The sequence below is a fragment of the Bison bison genome, unplaced genomic scaffold, assembly GCF_000754665.1.
Source record: "Bison bison bison isolate TAMUID 2011002044 unplaced genomic scaffold, Bison_UMD1.0 scf7180017864473, whole genome shotgun sequence".
NCBI lineage: Eukaryota > Metazoa > Chordata > Mammalia > Artiodactyla > Bovidae > Bison > Bison bison.
The window spans coordinates 1,305,913-1,320,385 of record NW_011495034.1 but is presented as its reverse complement, the minus strand read 5'-3'; the positions used below and the strand labels follow the sequence as shown (position 1 = coordinate 1,320,385).

At 37.5% G+C, this 14,473-nt stretch overlaps 1 long non-coding RNA gene across 1 annotated transcript in view; it reads right to left on the bottom strand.

Annotated features, from left to right (window-relative positions):
* Positions 1-2,448: 2,448 nt before the first annotated feature.
* Positions 2,449-14,473, bottom strand: part of LOC105004203 — a 64,767-nt gene continuing 52,742 nt past the window's right edge. The window contains exon 3 of the long non-coding RNA XR_827188.1: positions 2,449-2,475. This is a non-coding gene — a long non-coding RNA (uncharacterized LOC105004203). The remainder of the gene's footprint in view (positions 2,476-14,473) is intronic.

The window sequence follows — 14,473 nt, the reverse complement described above, 5'->3', positions numbered from 1 at the left end:
GCAAGCTGTGGTACATATACACAATGGAGTATTACTCAGCCATTAAAAAGAATGCATTTGAATCAGTTCTAATGAGGTGGATGAAACTGGAGCCTATTATACAGAGTGAAGTAAGCCAGAAAGAAAAACACCAATACAGTATACTAACACATATATATGGAATTTAGAAAGATGGTAACGATAACCCTGTATGTGAGACAGCAAAAGAGACACAGATGTATAGAACAGTCTTTTGGACTCTGTGGGAGAGGGAGAGGGTGGGATGATTTGGGAGAATGGCATTGAAACATGTATAATATCATATATGAAACGAGTCACCAGTCCAGGTTTGATGCATGATACTGGATGCCTGGGGTTGGTGCACTGGGATGACCCAGAGGGATGGTACCTGGGAGGGAGGAGGGAGGAGGGTTCAGGATGGGGAACACGTGTATACCTGTGGTGGATTCATGTTGATATATGGCAAAACCAATACAATGTTGTAAAGTTAAAAAATAAAATAAAATGTAAAAAAGATGCACATTTTAGAAACTGAATATGGAAGACAATGTTACCTTATTAAGAGAGATTGCAAGGGAACTGATACCAATGGCCACAAATTTGCCTATTTATTGGAGCAGCTCCAGAATTTAATATAGAGTAGGTTCAATGGCAACAAAATGGCTGGAAGGTAAACAGTGGAGTGATCTGGAAGCTGAATTTGCATAACAAGCAGTGTTTTTACTTCATATGTATGTTTTATGTCAATATGAATAGCAAAGCTTTCTAAAGATGCTTATATCCACACTGCTTAAATTTGAGAAAGCATCAACCGTCTAGACATTAGTATATTGCTGGAGCTACAGAAGCACTGATGGAAATCCCTGGGATCAACTGCCCATTCCCATCAACTCCTTGGTATCACTGAAAACAGATGTGACTGCCTTTGCCTTGATGTGTGATGGGTGATAGGAAATGGTGTGGATGGTACAACCTCCTGGCCACTTTAGCTTCTTCTGACCCTTTGCATAGTTCTGGTTTCTAGTGACTGAACTTGCCAGAAGTTTTTAGAGCCTGAGAGCTACTCAAAGCAAGGGTATGGGTTTGCTTTAGCATCCTTAAAATTGACCTTTTGGGTTGTTTTCAAGTTCCTTTCACATCTCAGCTTCTTTTAGTCTAAAGCTCTTTTTTAACAATAGTTTCAATTTGCTTTGAAAGAAGTGGTGACAAAAATATTCTGGGAACTCCAGGACACCTGATGCTATGACTCAGTCCCTAGTGTTAAACTATCTTTTTCACTGGCTTTGGAGGGGTGATTAGCTCTGAATGAGAGATATCATCGAAGTGTTGTCCATTATGGGGGGTGTATGCCAGAAGATCATATTTAAAAACCCTTCTAATTAATTCATATATCACTGTTGTGAATTACTAAAATAAGACCCAAGAGTCTGCTGTAAGAAATTCAGCAAATCAATCAACATATAATTGCTGAGCTCCTATACAAGGTTTCTATAAATGTTGTGAAGAATAAAAAGATCTGTTAGGATCCTTATTCAGACTAATAGGGGAGGAAAAGAATGACATATGAAGAAGCAAAAATAAATAAATACATAAATAATAAAAATAAATAAACATATCAAGCAGCATATGACAATTATTGTTAAGAAACTGAAGAGATGGTTATGGGTTGTGGACTTGGGAATCGCCCGAGAGAATGTGAGAACTGAGAAATTGAAGTATAGGTAGGAATTAAATAAGGTTAGCTAAAGGAGGAGGGCATGGATGAGGGCATGATTATATAAAGTACACAAAGAGAGTTTAGCTCTAGAGTTAATGTAATGAAGTTTGAACTTTATCCTGTCTAAACTGGAAACCCGTTGAAAAGTTAGTATGTAGAAAGAAATATGGAAGTGAGAGTTTAGGCATATCAGGCAAATGGTGGAGTGACTAATATAGTTGCAGTTAGGATATTCTTGCCAAATATCCTGAATTTGATGTTTGGCTCTGCCATTTGTAAGCTGAATGACTTTTGACCAGTTACTCATATCTCTAAAGCTGAATTTCTTATCCAAAAAAAATTTTTAAGGGATAATAATAGCATCTTTCTCATCATGTTTTTATAAAGGGTAAAACACTTGGCACAGTGTCTGGACCAGAGAAAGTGACAATATAAATAATGACCATCATTACATTGCTGGCAAGAAACTTTTGAAAACAAATGATGGAAGTGGAGAAAAAACTGAATGGAAGGAAAAATGAAGAGCTGGCAAGACTAGTCTGGATGCAGGAAGTAAAAGGGAATGCCATATCAAAGTGGATTCTGGGTTTGGGGCCTGAGAAAACAGGAGGTACCACTAGTATTCACGAAAAATAATGCTAGTAGGAGGGATGCAAGTAACTTCTTCACTGTACTCACTGTCTCTGGAGAGGGACTGGAATTCTCCCCAAGACCACGTCAGACATAGGCATGGCTGCATAATCATCTCAGGAACTGGACTGGAACAGAAAATTGAGACTTTAAGGACTATGAAGGAGGATCATGTGTTGGAAGACATGGTAGAATAATAGGTGAAGAATGAGAAAGAGAAATAATAGAAACACAGACACTAGAATTAAGTATGAATAAAGGAACTGAGGAGCTTTCCAGAGGGCTCAGTGGGTGAAGAATCTACTTGCAATGCAGGAGACATGGGTTCGATCTCTGAACCAAGAAGATCCCCTGGAGGAGGGCATGGCAACCCGCTCCAGTATTACTGCCTGGAGAATCCTATGGACAGAGGAGCCTGGGGGGCTACAGTCTGTCTGTTAGTTGCTCAGTCATGCCGGACTCTTTACGACCCCATGGACTGCAGCCCACCAGGCTCCTCGGTCCATGGGATTTTCCAGGCAAGGATACTGGAGTGGTTTGCCATTTCCTTTTCCAGGGCTACAGTCTATAGGACTGTAAAGAGTCAGACACGACTGAAGCAACTGAATACACACTCACGCAAAGGAACCAGGCACCAGGAGGAAACTTAAACCTAGAACTGGAACTGAAATTGAATAACAGATCAGGATTATTTCCTAAGGCAAAACCTTTGCTCTTGTTTTTTTCTTTTAAAAGAACTTATCAATTTTTAGTAAATATTCAATGTATTGTGAAACATTTATAAAATATGTATAGGTATAAGAAATATCATAGTCAGAGAAGCAGCCAGGTTTTATGGAGTTTTTAGGGCATTCTTTAAATAAAAGAAGACACAACCAAGAACACAAAATTTGATACAAAATTGTTTTAGACAAGGACTTTCCTGGTGGTCCAATGGCTAAGGCTTCATGCTCCCAGTGCAGGGGGAGCTGGGTTCGATCCCTAGACAGGGAACTAGATCCCACATGCCACAACTAAAAAGAATAAGAGATTCTGTGTGCTGCAATTAATATCTGGTGCAGCCAAATAAATATATTTTTTAAAGTATTATATATAAATAGATATAATTAGAAGTAAAAAGGGCACTTCTTCAAAATTAAAAAAATAATTCACAATATATCACAGAATTTTAAAAAGCACAGTGTTACAAATCCAGAAAAACATATTTATTTAGTGGTTTATTTTTGCTTTATTTTTAGTTGTGTGATGGAGAAATGCATCCCATAACTCCTCCATCATTAAGGGTTTAACTAAAGAGTTTGCTCTAGCTCTGGGTGTGATTTTGATGAGAGATGATTGTGAGGAAAAGAATGAGGAGGCAATGGTAGGAGGTGGGGCAGCCCTCAGATTGCTTCCTTTCAGTGCCAATCAAACAACACAACTTGGCACTGTGGCTGAGATTTAGCCTGAACCGTGCAATGCTTCTGCCTAGAAATCCATCCCCTTCAGAGTTAGTCAAGCCATGCTTTTGTATTTGCCCACCATGCTGAATTGTGATGTACAGTGAGATGAAGAAGCATGGGTGGGGAGTAGAGGAAGGAGGGAAAAATTAGGGGTGGGGGGGAGGTGGTCACAGGGTGGGATCTTTAATGATAAAACCTTTCCTTCTGGAAGTCCCAAATAGATAGCAGTGAAAACTGAGATAGATTTTGTAACCAGAATGTATTTATGTATATTTTGGTAATTTAAAGATAGGGCTTCCCAGGTGGTGCTGGTGGTAAAGAATCCAGCTGCCAATGCAAGAGATATAAGAGACATGGGGTGCGATTCCTAGGTTGGGAAGATCCCCTGGAGAAGGGCATGGCAACCGACTCTAGTTCTTACCTGGAGAATCCCATGGAGCCCAGTGGGCTATAGTCCCTAGAGTTGAAAAGAGTTGGACACAACTGAAGCAACTTAGCATGCACACAGGTAATTTAAAATGATAGATAAATGTATCTATTTATCGATTTGTCCATATATACAATGGAATACTACTCAGCCACAAAAAAGAGTGAAATTTTTGCCATTTGCAGCAACATGGATGGACCCGGAGGCATTATGCTGGGTAAAATAAATCAGACAGAGAACAACAAATGCTGTATTCACTTGCATGTGGAATCTAAGAAATACAACAAACTAATGAATATAAAACAAAAGATGCAGACCCACAGATATAGAGAACAAACTAGTGGTTACCAGTGGAGAGCAAGATTATGCAATAGAGAGGTGGGGGAGTGGGAGGCACAAACTATTGTGTGTAAGACAGGCTAACAGGAAGTATTGTATGACACAGGGAATATAGCCAGTATTTTATAATAACTATAAATTAAGTATGACCTTTAAAACTGTGAATCACTATATTATACAGTATATCATACTTTGCATTGATCAATTTTTTTTGTGAAAAGAAACAAAGGAATACACACACACACAGAGATGCCCACATAAAACCATGTGGAAAGATATACATGAGGCTATTTTTTAAGTTACACTAGGGGAGTAGGTTTGGTATGGGAAAATGAGAAAGTTTTTACTTTTTTACTTAAGCCAGCTGTTTTACTGTTTACTATTTACAATGAATATCTATTTTATTGAAACAAAATTTTAAGACTATATATATAGTATATACTATATATAACCAGACACATGTAGAGTAGTGGCTAAGACCAGTTAAGCTGGAGAAACTATCAGGTATTCTCTTCTTGTAGCATCGTTATCAGCTGCTCAGGGAAGAATATTCTATTTCATCATAACTTATGATAAACTTACCATGGAATGTGTTGTATGAAAGGAGAGAATGTTGGCACTCCCTTTGATAAGGATGGAAGAGACTCTCGGACCTAACAATATGCGTACGGTTAAGGCATTGCCACCTACTTTGTGGCATCTAACCACTGCTGGGCTCCCCTGGTGGCTCAGCTGGTAAAGAATCTACCTGCAATGTGGGAGACCTGGGTTCTATCCTTGGGCTGGGGAGATCCCCTGAAGAAGGGATCTTGTATGTATGTGAGAGTTGGACTGTGAAGAAGGCTGAGCACTGAAGAATTGATGCTTTTGAACTGTGGTGTTGGAGAAGTTTCTTGAGAGTTCTCTGGACTGCAAGGAGATCCAACCAGTCCATCCTAAAGGAGATTAGTCCTGAGTGTTCATTGGAAGGACTGATGTTGAAGCTGAAACTCCAATACTCTGGCCACCTGATGTGAAGAGCTGACTCATTTGAAAAGACCCTGATGCTGGGAAAGATTGAGGGCAGTAGGAGAAGGGAACGACAGAGGATGAGATGATTGGATGGCATCGCCGACTCAATGGACATGAGTTTGGGTAGGCTGCAGGAGTTGGTGATGGACAGGGAGGCCTGGTGTGCTGTGGTTCATGGGGTCGTAAAGAGTTGGACACGACTGAGTGACTGAACTGAACTGAACCCACTCCAGTATTCTGGCCTGGAGAATTCCATGGACTGTATAGTCCATGGGTTTGCAAAGAGTCAGACACAACTGAGTGACTTTCACTTTCACTTCTGTGAACTAAAACTTTAGATTAAAAATCAAAACAAAACCTGGGCAAAGAATCTGTTCTACTTCTTGTCATTTAGATCATCAATCACACAGTAGTTAAATCCCAGCAATTGGCATCATATTAATCAGATCACGATGGCTAGCTTCTTCTTATCTTTTACTCTCTCATTTTCTGATTTCTTTTCCAGTTCTTATTTAGCCCTAATTATTTGATAGCTTTTTCAATGAGCAACATTGAAATCTCCAGTCTTATTGAAAATGAATTATACTATGAAACAGTCAGAACAGTGATATTACAATGCTCCTCTTTATATATTTAAAGATTTTCTGAACAATATTAACTATAGCCTGTAACTTTAAGTCACATGTAGTCAGTCCTGAAAATGGAGATGTGCAAGTGGGTTCTAGATAATAATTCAGAGTGCTGAATGGTGCTAAAAATTTCCCGAGGGGTCAAAAAGCTCTCTTTGGGTTATTAGGGAAAGAAAACGGACTACTGTATGCACAAGGGATTTGGGAATGAAAGGTACTATAGAAATAATAGGACTAATTGTTATTACTTTATTAATTGTTATTCTGTTTTGATTTATTGCTTTCTATTTCAAGTCTTCAAAGATTTCAATTTTATAGAATTTTATGTAATTTCTTTTCTTAAAATCTTCACTTAATATCAATGATATTTTTTACCCCACTTCCTCTGATAGTTCAGTGCTTAGAAACCATATGACATTATAAGACAATAAAAATAATTTTCTGAGGTAAAATTTACTTTAAAGACAATGGTATGGCTTATAGTATACCTACCATTTTTATGTTAGATGAAGAAAAATATATAACACATGTAGACAGACATGCTGCTGCGGCTTAGTTGCTCAGTCGTGTCTTACTCTGTGTGACCGCATGGACTACAGCCCACCAGGCTCCTCTGTCCATGGAATTCTCTAGGCAAGAATACTGGAGTGGGTTGCCTTGCCCTCCTCATAGACAGACACATATATTTATATAAATAAAAGCTTATTTTTAAATTTGACTACAAAGTAATGTATCCTCATGATGGGTAATTTGGAAAACAAACAAAAGTATAAATAAGAAAATATTTTAAACATTTCTAAATATATCAATTAAACAAGTCCTTAAGAGTTCAGTATAAGGGAGGAGGGTTCGGGATGGGGAACACATGTATACCTGTGGCGGATTCATTTTGATATTTGGCAAAACTAATACAATTATGTAAAGTTTAAAAATAAAATAAAATTAGAAAAAAAAAAAAAAAAAGAGTTCAGTATATTTTCTTCCAATTTTTTCTTTTAAATATTTGTGTACACACATGAACATTCCATATCTTTTCAAAATTGGGATCATATTCTTTTTTTAGGGGAGGGGAATGCCATGTCCCATGACTTTCAGGATCTTAGCTCCCCAACCAAGAACTGAACCTAGACCTGGACAGTGAAAGCTCTGAGTTCTAACCACTGGACTGCCAGGGGATTTCTGAGGTCATATTCTAGCTATCATTTTATACCTATTCTTTAAACCCATTCTGAGCATTTTTTTTTTCATGAGATTAAGCATTATTTGTAAAAAATATGTTTAATGAATATATAATAGTCATCACATGGCTGTATTAAAATATCTATAAACATTTCATATTGTGTCAGTTGAGGTTCTGAAAGGAAGCAGGTGACCCAGTCAACTGATGCACTGGCTAGAATTAATAAAGGGATGCTTTGCAAGTGAGAGTTCAGGGCCAGGGACACCAAGAAGGGATGGCAAAGTACCCAGGAGCCATGCCACACAAGCCTGAAGAGGGAGAGGGAAGCATGGTTACCAGGATCTGAAGAGCTGCAGCCATCAGAAAGGGTCTCCAGATAGAAGCTTTGGTGGAGAACTCAGCTGCTCCCAACCCCAGCCTGGCAGGGGCTTGTGAAGTCAGTGCTCCAATTTCTCTCTGTTTCTACCTTCCAATCTCATGCTTCTGCTTACCACTGACCAAACCCAACCAGAAATCAAAGAGCAAGAGAATCAGCTGATGTTGAGAACAGAGATCTCGGTCACTGCCCCGGGACAAGAGTGGGAAAAGGTGGACAGTATATCTGAACTGGCAAACATTCAGCATACTTATAGTTTTCAGTGTTCCCCCGTCCCCACCTTTTCACTATTAGAGCAATAGACAGAAAGAAAGTCAGGTTGCTAAGTAGTGTCCAACTCTTTGCAACCCCATGGACTGTAGCCTACCAGGCTCCTCCATCCATGGAATTTTCCAGGCAAGAGTACTGGAGTGGGTTGCCATTTCCTCCTCCAGGGGATCTTTCTGACCCAGGAATTGAACCCAGATTTCCCACTTTGCAGGCAGACATTTTACCATCTGAGCCACCAGGGAAGCCAGAGCTTAGAGCAATAAGGCTGTGAGAAATACATTTGCAGGCTTGTTCTTCAGTTCTTTTAGATAAGTATCCTGAGAATGATCCATCAGACTGCCCTATCCATGATGTGATAATGGAAAAGTAAATTTGAATCAGGCATCCCATGCATGACTAAAATCATGTCACCTAATCAAGAATCAATTGTCCTTGTTTTGCTCCATGCTGCTGCTGCTGCTAAGTCGCTTCAGTCGTGTCCAGCTCTGTGCGAACCCATAGATGGCAGCCCACCAGGCTTCCCCATCCCTGGGATTCTCCAGGCAAGAACACTGGAGTGAGTTGCCATTTCCTTCTCCAGTGCATGAAAGTGAAAAGTGAAAGTGAAGTCGCTCAGTCGTGTCCGACTCTTAGCGACCCCATGGACTGCAGCCTACCAGGCTCCTCCGCCCAAGGAATTTTCCAGACAAGAGTACTGGAGTGGGGTGCCATTGCCTTCTCTGGTTTTGCTCCATAGCTGATATTAATAGGACCCACAGCATAGGATTTTTTGGTTTCCTATGTAGGCGCACATCCCATGCTGCCAAACCCAAGTGGCATCTTATATTAGCAAAATGAGGCAAAGTCACAGACCACTGACCTCAAACCATCCATTTCAGAACTCTCTATTTCTGCCATTCAACAGAAAACAAGACAAAACCTCCAGGACAACAAAGGGAAGAACTCAGAGTTTTATATCTGTCCCTCATTGTTATTTTTCCTAAAAGGAACTCACTCCCTCCTCGAGGATATCTTCCCAACCCAGGGATCGAACCCAGGTCTCCCTCATTGCAGGCAGATTATTTACTGTATGAGCCATCAGGGAAGCCTAAAAGGAACTCAACATGTAGTTTTAAAGGAAGCCAGATTGCTGGAGAACATTTTAATCTTTATAGCATGGGTTTTTAAAGTGTGGTTGGATTTGGCCTTGCAAGTAGCTTATTCAGCATGTCCAATTCTTTGCAACTCCATGGACTGTAGCCCACTAGGCTCCCCTGTCCATAGGATTTCCCAGGCAAGAATACTGAAGTGAGTTGCCATTTCTTCCTCCAGGGGATCTTCCTGACCCAGGAATATAACCCACATGTCTTGCATCTTCTGTATTGATAGGCAGATTCTTTACTACTGCACCAGCTGGGTAGTTACCCCAATAACTTACTAACAACAACTCAGTTTTATCCAGACATACTAAGAAAGAAGCACATTAAAATGATGACTCAGCCATTCCCTTTTTATAGAATGTTGAATATGGTGGGGATCAAATCCCCTGCAGTTGCATGAAATGCTATTAGTATGAATTTTTATGATCTCTTCTGAAAAACCTTCTGATAGAAAAAATACTATATCAAATTGTCTCTTTCACTATAGGAGAGAAAACCATTTTAACTAAATAAGAGAATATTCTTGTCTTTCCTAATCCATCAAAACAGCTAAGTGCAAGGGACAATTTCTTACCAAGGATTTGAGAAGATGGCAGCATGAAACTTTCACATCCCTCCTGATATATTACCAGGTTTGTGAGCACTGGGAAACTTTTTCTTCCTTAATTTCCTCTCAAGAAGTTCTTTAAAAGGCTGTATACAAATGGGAAGTCTCAAAGATCATTTTGTATATTGTACCTCAAAAAATCAATACAGTGACAGTGTAGCACTCAGAAACTTGGTGATTTGATTCTCTTATTTTAACTTTTGGAGCTGCTATAACAAAATCACACCAATATTCATGGACAAAATTCAATTTTTATAACAAACCTCTTTATAGAATCAACAGTGTAAGAATCCAGACAAGTTTTATATGGATTTCACATGGGAAATCTGATTTCCTTTCTTTTTCCTTATAAAAATGAATCCTAGTCCCAGTTTGATCCAGTAAATATAATTACTGAGAACTTTACAATGTATTACATGCTTTATGTATATTTCAATGCTTTTATTTGTATTTTATATACTTAGGGTAATTAAGGACATTCACCAAAGTGAAAGTAGTTGAAGAAGTATTTTAACCTCTTTTTCTGTTCTATGACTAAGAGGAATTCTAATTTTAATTAAATGAAATTAATTATTAAACATATTGAATACAAACTATGCTGGAGAGAGTGATATTCACATTCAATGTGAATGGCAAATATGCAGAGATCCTAGGATGCAAATGGTATAGTCTCTGTTCTCAAAAACTTTAAAATCTAAATAGTAGGATAAGACAATAAGCATACTAATTACAAAACTGAGTATTGTAAGAATTTTAAAATAGAGAGAAGAAAGAGGGAGAATCAATCAGAATTAAAATGCAGAAATGGGCCAAGTGATAGGAAAAGATTTACATAAGTGACACCTATTGGTAAGGGTTTGGGAGTTTGGGTATTATGCATGTTTGTATGTATGTATTTCTACTTTTTATTTTATAGAAATGTTAGAAGCACAGAAAGAGTATGGAGTTTTCATGTACCTTTCATGCAGCTTTCCCTAATGATGATATCTTATATAATTATAGCATCTTATTATCAAAACTAGGAAATTTACATTTATACAAGACTTAACTAAACTGTAGACATCATTAAGTCTTATTTCACCAGTATTTACATGTACTCATGTGTGTGAGTGGATTCCCTGGTGGCTCAGACCATAAAGAATCTGCCTGTAATGCAGGAGACCTGGTTTCGATCCCTGGGTTGGAAAGATCACCTGCAGGAGAGCATGGCAACCCACTCCAGTTATTATTGCCAGGAAAACCCCATGGACTGAGGAGCCTGGTGGGCTGCAGTCCATGGGGTCACAAAGAGTCGACCATGACTAAGCAACTAAGCACATAGTTCTATGAAATTTCATCACATGTAGATCTGTGGAACCATCAGCACACTAAGGACAGATCTATTCCACCACCATCAAGAAAACCCCTCTTGCTACCCTTGAACAGTCACCCCTTCTCTTTAAGTCTAACCCCTGGAAATCAATAACATGTTAATCTTGCCAATTTGGCATTTCAAGAATATTATATAAATAGAATCAAACAATATGCAATCTTTTGTGCTTGGTTTTTTTCATTTGGTGTAATATCCTTAAGCCCATAAGATCTACCTAAGTTGTTGCATGCATCAATAGCCCATTCTTTTTAGTTGCTGAATAGTATTCCATTGAATGGACATGTCACAGTTTATTCATCTAGTTACCAGTTGAAAAAAAGAGGGCTGTTTTCACCACTGGGTTATTAAAAATAAAGCTGCTATGAATGTATATAGGTTTTGTTTGTGAATTTAAATTTTTATTTCCTTAGGACAAACATCTAAAGTGTGATTGCTGGGTCATAAATTGTTTAAAGGTATAATTTTAATAAATTTATAGTTATCCACCACTATAAGCTTTCTTGTATAAGCATTATTTGTGAATATTCTTAGTGATTTCAAATAAGAATTAAAATTGCTTTGCCAGGGGGATATGCAGGTTTTAATTACTTTTAATAAATTCAAAAAAGTCAAGATAATTTCCAATATTTCACACCAGAATTATGTGAGCAGGTCCATTCTTCAATTTTGAAATAACATGAGTATTATCATTTAAAAGTGTCACCAACCTAAAGTCCAAAATTGGTATCCCGTTTTCAGTTGCATTGTGATTGCTTATGAGGAGAGTATTTCTATTGAATAGTTGCATTCTTTGATGAACTTCCTATGTATCCATTTCACCCAACTTTTGCATGGGGATTTTAAATTGTTTCTTACTGATTCTTAATACTTATGTGTGTGTATTTACACAAATAATATTGCTGAAAGTCTGTGTTTGCCTTTTAATCTTTTTAAAAATGCTTTTTGACATCCATACATTTCATGCCACTAAACAGGCCAATCTAACATCCTTTTTTAAATTTATGGTTTTTGCACTGAATATTATGCTTAAAATCTTTGCCCACATAAAGATTATGATTTCCAGCATTTTCTCTAGTAATTTTACACTTTTTATTTTAAACATACATCATTATGCCATTTGAAATTTATTTCAAAAGAAAAAAACAGATAAAGAACTAACTTTACTGTTTACCAGCTTTAGCCAGTGGTCCTAGCACATTAAAAGAATTTTTGTTTTCCCCATTAATTTAAAGTGCTATCTTTATCATACACCAAATTCTGTATTTATTTAGGTATATTTCTGAATTTATTCTTCTCTTTCATTGGTCTCTTTTTCTATTCATGTATCAGTATTATATTTTATTCAATATTGACTTTGTGATACATTTTATAATCTATAGGTTAAGTTCACAACCATTACTTGATCAATTATGAAAAAAGTCACATTGGAATATGAGGATTTTTACTACAGTTAGTAAAATGTTTAGATATATGTGGAAATGATTAACATCTTTTCAATATGGAAAATTTTCATTCAGTCTCTTAATAAAGAAGTATTGCATATTAGTTGCTAAGCTCACATCTAGATTATTTTATTTTGGGGTGTCATTATGAACTGATCATTTTTTCATGTTATGTTTTCATATTATGTTTTGACAAGTTATGCTAATATTTGGATTAGTTTTCCATTAATTCATACATGAGATTATGCTACAGTGGGGTTTTGCTAATTGTATGTAAATACACTGTAAAGCTCTCCTTCATTCTTTATCCTCTAAAACCATTTAGGTAGCATGAGAATGGTTTATTCAGGGAGCAGGAATAAACCTGAATGGTTTATCTGGGGAGTGGGGATGGGAATCTACTCACACAGCCAAGCAGGTTGGGTACCTAGGGCAAGGGGAGAGTCCTTCCTTGATACCTCTCTTCATTTCCTATAAAATTATTTGTTTCCTGACACAGTCTCTTCTTTAACACACTTTCCTGTTTTGCTTATATGTATTTTCTTGGAAAATAATCCATTTTCTTTAAGACTATTGAAATTTTTTTTAGCATAGAACTATACAAACTATTCAATTTGTGATTTAGTAATTTTTAATAAAAAATTAGAGCCACTAATTGAATTCTTTCTGACGATAGTATTATGCAATTAGAAGCAAACATTAAAATATCTTTTCTCTAGGTCTAGTGAAAATTTTTTCTTTTCTTTTTTTTAAATCGATTTCCTTATTTTCCCCCAAAGAGGAACACTGAACTCATATCTGTTTCCACACACCTTTTTCTCTCCCTTGATTGTGATCTCTTTCACATCCTCTCTCTTCCACTCCCCTTTTACCTCAGTTATGCCCAGCCTTTTTTCTCCTTCTCTCCACCTTCAAAAAGCAATTATAATTTAGAAAGAATTCAGACTAACACATTCCCAAAAAGCTTCAGTTAATATATTCCTCACCACCTGAGCAGAATCATGATTCCTGTAAAGAAACAGACTCTGTGATTTCTGAGAACTCTACAGTCTGGCTCAACAGGGACCTTTCAGTCAGTTACATATGTCGGGGGTTACCTTGCCAAATAGACAGAGGCCAAGTGAAGTAAGATTACTTACAAGCTCTTTCCCTGGATACTCTTCTGCCTTCTAGCCTCGGTTATGTTTAGCTTAATAAATATGGACAGAAACAAGCAATTTGGAATGAAAGATGGAAGTATGATTCCAGCTAATGTACAGAAGCTGTATTCATAGAGAAGACCTCATGGAGCCTAAGGGTATACTTGCCTGTTCTTTTTAATAGGTTATGATACAACTTGACACTTTACTACTCTTCAAGTTGGGGGCTTTGGGATACAAGGGAAACAAACTGATTCAAATCACTACAAGGAAAGATGTTTAGTGAAGGATGCAAATAGTAGCAGAACTAGCAAACCACTAGGGCCCGAAGCTGTAAAACATTTTGCATAAATTGCTCTCCTATCCTCCCAGAAATGGTTCCTATCTTGAGTTAGGAACCCAGTTCCCATCAATACCTCCCCTGCTGTGCCTCCCAAGAAATGCATCACCTGATCCCTACCACCAAGGAGCTTGGAGTCAAACTATATGACCTCTAAAATAAGAAATGGCCTCATGATTGCTAGTTGTCTGAAACCCCACAGCAAAAAGCTTATTAATAGCAATGCCATTTAGTGGAATGTTTTGTATCTGGTGACTAACAGAGGTAGGGACAAGCAAAGTAAAATTAGAAATTGTAAGGGAAAATATAAAATGGATTTTTTTCATCAATGTTGCATTTACTGTATTTTTTTTTTTAAATCTCAGTACTTACTTGACAAATATTTTTTATCCCTCCCTCAGCTTTCAATGCCA